The sequence below is a fragment of the Panthera leo genome, chromosome B4, assembly GCF_018350215.1.
Source record: "Panthera leo isolate Ple1 chromosome B4, P.leo_Ple1_pat1.1, whole genome shotgun sequence".
Lineage (NCBI taxonomy): Eukaryota > Metazoa > Chordata > Mammalia > Carnivora > Felidae > Panthera > Panthera leo.
Window position 1 is genome coordinate 130,913,294 of NC_056685.1, and position 6,000 is coordinate 130,919,293.

The following is a 6,000-nucleotide window of genomic DNA, read 5'->3' on the forward strand; positions in this document are numbered from 1 at the left end:
GTCATCTGTGTGCGTGGTAGGGCCCTGAGAGAGGGGCTCCGGCGGGGCTGGGCCGCAGAGCCACCTTTTGGCTTGGGGACCGGGGCAGGTAAATGATCCTGGGGTCAGAAGCCTGGGGCACTGCTTTTGACCTGCTAGGACGCCCTGAAAAGTCGCTCCCGTTTTTCTGGGTAAATGGCAGTTTGACCCTGATGGTCTCTGAAGGTAAGGTCCTTCTGGTTCTGGAGGGCTGGGCAGGCCGGGAGAAAGCGTAGGGATTCCAGGAGCTGGAGCCAGAGAACCGCTGAAGAGGGCCGAGGAGGTGCGGCAGTCAGCTGAGCCTGGACGGTCTCCAGGATCCTCGGGGTGGGAGGGATGTGTGCAGGGGGTGGGACCCAGCGAGGCTGCTGGAAGGCCAGGCAGCAGCTGGAGCACAGCGCTGTGCCCCCCCCCTCCCCTCCCCACAACCTGCCAAACAGACTGTTCTCATCACCCTCAGCCTCCAGAGAGGTGAGGTCAGAGCTGACAGCCTGGGGCAGGAGGCAGGGAGGAGACGGGCCGCTTGGGGCTATGCTTTCCTCATCCTGCTCTGGTTCCGCTGTTTCCGGGTGCTGCCTCCAGAAAAGAGAGTGAGAGGGGGGCATCTGCCTGGCAGCCTGGAACCCCCATTCTGGCCCTGCCGCTAATCAGAGCTGGGGCGATTCTGCCCAGGCCCTCATTGCTGAGGAGGAAACGAGGGGCAGGAGCGTCATCCCAGGTCACACAAGCCAGGCAGCGGCTGACCTCAAATTAGAACCTGGGGCTCAGGACCCCCATCCCGCAGTCCCGGGTGCTGCCTGGATGTTGCTTCCTGGCTGTCCTGACCCGCCGTGTGGCCTCCTGAGGCAGCAGCAGGACTCTAATTGCTTGGTGGCCAGTCTCCCCGTCGGTGAAAGGGGAGGAGACAGAGGACTGGTCACTAAAGGCGCTTCCAGCTCTCACAGGGGCTCTGGCAACTTGGCTTCTTCCTCTTTCTGGGTCATTTCTTCATACTTCCTGGGGCCAGAGCTTCGTGAACGAACCGGAAATAGCAATATAGGGATCCCCCTCTAATCTCCATGAAACGGGCCCATCCCACCAGCGGGGAAACCTCTCAGTCCATCCCCAGGCGACCTGGATTGGACAGAGCTGGTAACTGCCTCGTTCGTTTGCTCGTTCGTTCGTTCATCGATTCATTCATTCATTTATTCACGTACACTTAGTGAGCGCTTTCTGCTTGCCTGGCTGTGGGCCAGAAGTAAATTGGAGCGCGTGAAGCTCCTGGCCGGGGCCCTGCTGGGGGAATGTGGTGGCAAGGTGGGGAGCGGACTCCTTCCCCCAAAGCCCTTACACCCCACCGACAGATAAGCTCTGGACCCCGAAGAGTGGGGACCCCTGGGCTCTGGCCTACCTCTCTGCCAGTAAGCTGCTATGGGACTTTGGGTAAATGCTTCTGCTTTCTTGGGGCCTGTTTCCCCAACAAGGATGACTGCAAAGGGGGTGCCTTTGGGGACCTTGCCGGGAGTGGCTGCAGAAGTCTGTGATTCCTTCCTTTCATAAAATGGGGAGAGTAGGCGGACGCGGGATAGAGATTAAGGGGCACTTGTGTGACCTCTTGGTGCCACACGGGTGGACACCATGGGGAAGATGGGCCCAGAGGTTTTCTACCTCGAGAAACTGGAAATATGTAGTTATACGTCAGTCTCTTGATTATTTAACATCGGAACCTAATGCAAAACAATCTGAAAACCCTATGCAGGCTGAACGCACATCTGGGGCGTGTACTCCCCTCCTTCCTACTGGCCACCTGTGGTTTGGCTTTAGGGGGTGAAGTGCACGTCCCCAAAGTTGCTGAGCCCCAAGAGCCCTATCAGCCAAACGTGCCGTAGTGTGAATGAGTTAGCAAGCTCTTTTTCTTGGCAGCTCTGTGAGATAAGAAACACGAGAGCCCTGGGCCTTTCAGGTAGGCATGGCAGAATAGGCAGGGGAGACTGTAGTCAGAGACCCCCCCCCCCCATCCCACCAAAGGGACCTGGGGGCCAACACCGGACCCTGTTTGACAGGCAGACAAGAGGCCAGCGGAGGGCAAGGCTGGGAGCCCACTCAAGGGCCGACTGGTGACCTCATGGCGGATGCCCGGGGACGTTCCCACGCTGTTCAATCCGTTCCTGCTGTCTCTGGGGGTCCTCAGGTGGCAAAGGGTAGGCTGGCTCCAGCGGGGTGGGAGGGATGAGGGTGGGAGAGAGGGGGAGGGGAGGAAGGAGGTTGGCGTTAGTCAAAGGAGGGAAAGTGGGGGCTGAGAGGAGGGAATTGGGGCTCCCACGCGAGAAAGGAGAATCCCACCTCCAGGACGGGGCTGGGGCTGTTTTCAGTTTTCAGGGTGAGGGGGGCGTTGAATAATCTATACGGCTGAAAGCGGCCAAGCAGCAACTGAGCCAAGGGGAGCCAGGTTGGGGGGAGGGAGGGAGGGATGGCCTGAGGGGGGCTCTGGGATTGCAAAGTGTGTCTCAGACCTGGGTCTCAGCCAGTTTCACAAACATCTGGCATTACGTAACCTACCCCCTGCCCAGAGAGGGCTGTAAACACTCAGGCCTCTGGTTCAGGGTTTCCTCAGGGGCAGGGAGGGCAGGCAGCTGTGACTCGCTTCCTCCTGCCCCCTTCGCAGCAGGGAGAAGGGGCCTGGTCTCTCCAGGGGCCACTGGCAGGCGCGTGGGGTCTCTTCTCTTGTCGACAGGATGACTCCTGTACTCTGTCGTTGGCTCTGGGTCCAGCACGAGGCTGGGCACGTTAGAGACAGTATACCCATTTTGCAGATGAAGGGACCGAGGCTCAGGGAGGTGAGCTGGAGTTGCACGGCTCGGGTTGAGGGGAGTCGGTCTCCTGCTGATTTTCCTCATTCTTAGATGAGAGACTGGCTGCAGCTAACCCACCCCAAGCCTCAGTTGCCACATCTGTTTAATGGGGCAGAATCTATAGCGATGCTCAGGGCTGCAGAGAGGGCTCAGGGAGATCAGGAGGCACAGAGGTGTGACGGTTGGGGGCGTCCGAACACTAACTTTTCCCACCCGCTTCCTAACTTCCTCTCTGCTGCTCTTTGGGAGTTAGGGCACTCGGGTGATGCCCAGTTATCTGGGCAGAGTGGTACCTTCGAGCCGTGGGCGGGAATTACCTTGTCACACTAACTAAAGGTCACCAACATGCAGCCGGTCTGGCAGGAGGGAGCAGGTAAGTCCCTGGTGGAGAGAAGGGGAGAGAAACGGGGAAAGGCACCTGGGACAATGGTGCTGGTGATGATAACCAGCATGTATTTGGCACCTAGTTTGTGCTCAGCTCGGTGTTCGGTGCATGGCCTGCCTGATTGCGTTTAATCCTCACCACCGGGCATACGAAGTATGGTTCGTGTTGTCCGTCTTACAGAAGGAAATGAAGGGCACTGAGGAAAAATACGACTTGTTCTAGGTCACACAAGGGGCAGAGCTGAGATGTGAACCCTCCCATCTCTGGGCATCCTGATCTCCAAGCCCTCCTTGCAGCCCCGAGAATCCCCACAGATTGTTTTCCCCGTTAGACAGATGCGGTAACTGAGGCTGAGTGGGTGTGCAGCCGTTTTCTCATCTGGGAATGAGGCAAATCAAGAGCTATGGGACGGAACTGCCAGCGGAGTCTCCCAGACGGTTACTTAGAGCAGCTTCAAACATCTCTTGGGGCGGAGGGTGACATCGCTCTCCAAGGTCAAAAGCCAGGAAACCTGGGCTTGAGTTCTGTCTCTAAGTTGTACGGCTTTGGGACGTTGTGGCCCTCTCTGAGCCTCATGCTGCTATCCTCAGTAGAGTCAAGTTTAACAACGGTTGGATGGATGGATAACCCCCAAGTTTGGTGGCTCTCTTTAATAACTCACTCCTGGGTCCCTGAGTCTGTCCCGTCTCTGTCCCACTAGGACAAGATGTGGCAAGGGAGTCATTTCTCCATTTGTGCATTCGCTCATTTGACCTATGTTTACTGAGGACCTACTGTGGACTCCGAGATATAGGCAAAAACACTGTGTCTGCCCACAAGCTCAGTTTGGTGAGGACACTGACACGTAACTGATTAGAACACAGTGCAGTCATCATTTTAGTGGCGGAATGTCCAGATGCAGGGAGCAGCGGACAAGGAGTTTCTACCTCTGGGCTGGGGGCACCCCGGCTTCCTTTGGACTGAGACCTGGAGGGTGAGAAGGAATTTTCCAGGCAAACGAACATTTGGAGAGAGGGGAAGGAGGGGCGGGAGGGGGGGGGGGGCGCGGAGTGTATGTGTGTGTCGGGGCACAGAGGACAGGAAGAGAAGCTATTCCAGACCCTGCAGAGAACAACATGTGCCGTCCCATCTGAGGTACAAAGGACCTGGTTTATTCTGGGAATTCCCAGCAGTCCAGTGTTATGTATCCCTAGCATGTAAAACGTGTGTGGGTAATGATGGAGGACAACAGGCAGGGGTCAGATTCTGATGGCCGCTGACCGCCTGCAACAAGAATGCAGAGCTGATCTATTAGCACTGTTGAACTTTGAGCAGGGGAGTGAACTGATCGCTGGGTTGAGGGCACTGAAAGAGGAGTCCCAGAGGCCAGGAAACCAGCAAGAAGGCTGGTCGGGAGCCACCGGACCAGGGCACGGGTGGTGGCAGGTGAGGTCTTCTGTTCATTCACTCACTCTCCCAAGGACCAAATGCCTAAGTGAGGTAGAGGGGAGAGCGGGAAAACTCAGCACGTGGAGACAGGAAGGCCGGCGTCTAGAGGAAGATGGGCTTATCCTTGGCCTCCTGCCTCAGGGTGGAGGAGAGACACCCAGGGGGAAATGCTAGGAGAGAACTTCAGCCCCTGGCCCTCCATTTCTTTATCTGGGAAATGGGGAGAGCAATTATAGCCATGAAAGCAATAATGTCTGAACCCCAAATTGAGACGGCAGAAAATTGGAATGGCATTTATTCCAAGCTCCCCTTGCCTCCCCACCTAAAAATAGCTGGCTAAGGATAAAGGGGACGTTCTAGGGGGGTGACTTAAATTAACAATTAATCCTTACAGGAACATCAGGCCATAGTAGCATTCTCCCCTTTTACAGAGGGTGAAGTTGAGGCCCAGAGAGGGTAAGTGATACTTTGCTTCAGGTTAACTGCGGGGTTTGAATCACCATGCCACACAAGCAACCACTGCATTTTCAACAAATTCCACGAAGGTCCCTCCTCTGCTAGGACAGATGAGCTCCTGCGGGCGAAAAGGCCTCTCACAAACTGCCAAGCGCTGGGAATGTGAGAAAAGTGTTTACGCCCACATCCAAGAACCCAAAATGGGGTTCTCAAGCCGAGAAAGACCCGCTTGTACGGAGGGGCCATTTGGAGAAGGCCCTACCATTCCAGAACTCGCTTTGTGCTTAGATTACGTGCTAGGAATCCCGTCTCTTCTTACTGTGTGACCTTGGCCAAGTCGGCTCACCTCTCTGAGCCTCTGTTTTCTCATTAGTAAAAGGGGGACAAGGACACCTCCCTGTCAGGTCTGTGGTGAGGACGACATTAGATTACACAGGTCATGAGCGGGGCTCGGCGAGTGGGACCTGCTGAGTTGTTAGTACTGGCTGCATTGCCCACGTCTCCGTCAAACCGCGGCGCCGAGCCCTTAGTGAGTGGAGCCATCGCTCGGTCCGGCGGCTCGCGGGAGCCACCGCAGGGCGACTGGGCGCCACACCCAGCTGTCCCCGCCCAGCACTCCCGCGCCGGGGCCCGACCGAGTCACCTGCACGCAGGGTCCTTCCTTCCTCCCAGCGCGCCCGGGGCGGGAGCCCGGCCCTTGACTCCCTCCGCCCCCATCCGCCGGCCGCGACCGCCCTCGCGCGCCCGTCCCGTCGCGGCAGGCCCCGCCCCCGTCCCGTCCCGCGCTCCCATTGGTCCGCCCGCGGCCCCCGCGGCTGTTTGTCCCGGCTGCCTCGCCGCCCATTGGCCCTCCCGGGTCCTCCCAGGAAGTTTGAAAAAAAA